Source organism: Ailuropoda melanoleuca, unplaced genomic scaffold, assembly GCF_002007445.2.
Source record: "Ailuropoda melanoleuca isolate Jingjing unplaced genomic scaffold, ASM200744v2 unplaced-scaffold53431, whole genome shotgun sequence".
Lineage (NCBI taxonomy): Eukaryota > Metazoa > Chordata > Mammalia > Carnivora > Ursidae > Ailuropoda > Ailuropoda melanoleuca.
In genome coordinates, this window is record NW_023226539.1 from 1 (window position 1) to 774 (window position 774).

At 46.8% G+C, this 774-nt stretch overlaps 1 pseudogene; it reads right to left on the reverse strand.

The window, feature by feature from the left end:
* Window positions 1-45: 45 nt before the first annotated feature.
* On the reverse strand, window positions 46-768 carry LOC105235327 (annotated as a pseudogene).
* Between the last annotated feature and the right edge of the window lie 6 nt (window positions 769-774).

Genomic DNA, 774 nt, shown 5'->3' on the forward strand with positions numbered 1-774 from the left:
AATGTATTCATTTTCTCAGGCAGAATTTCAGATGCCACAGTAGTGTTAGGTATCCCTCCTAGCATGCTGTTTCCCAAAACTAGAGAGTGGTCTGAGTGAAAGGAAGTTGAAGTCACCATGACAAGCATCTTGGCCTGATTGTTATCTCTGTACCCTAAGGAAGATCCAACTTGCTACTGGAGTGGAAATAAGTAAATGGCGGTGAGGAGGAGAAAGGTCATCACCACTTTCATGGCCCTTGTATGGGCCTCTGCGGGAGTCCCTCAAGCCCATCCGGTTGAGCTGTAGGTTCTTGGTGTCTCACCAAGAACAGAAATAAAAGGAGCAAACAGGTCAGGTGCAGGAGAAAGGGGAGAAAGCTTAACATAGGTGAAGCTAGGAAGTCGAAGCCTTTTCAGACCAAACACTTACGTCTAAATGCAGAGTCTCTCATGTGCCCCATAGGTACTCATCCACAACTCACCAGGGGCATCCTACATTCAGAAGTTAACAGACTATAAGAACAAAGGCCCCAGGAAAAGCACGAGACCCATTCTGTTCTCTCTCCACCTCCGCCGGATGAAAAAGAAGTGGGAGAACTTGGCTACCTTCAAGAAGCAGAAAATGTTAGGCAGGTGGCAAACCAGGGAGTTCAGTGATTAGTGCCCAAAGAATAGTAACCGCTTTTGCTATTTGTTCACCAATGGCATAGGGATGTGGAGACAGCCCCACCAGAAATGAATCAAATAGTGTCACCCACTGTTGAGTGATTCTGACCATAGCCAAGCAGGTAAG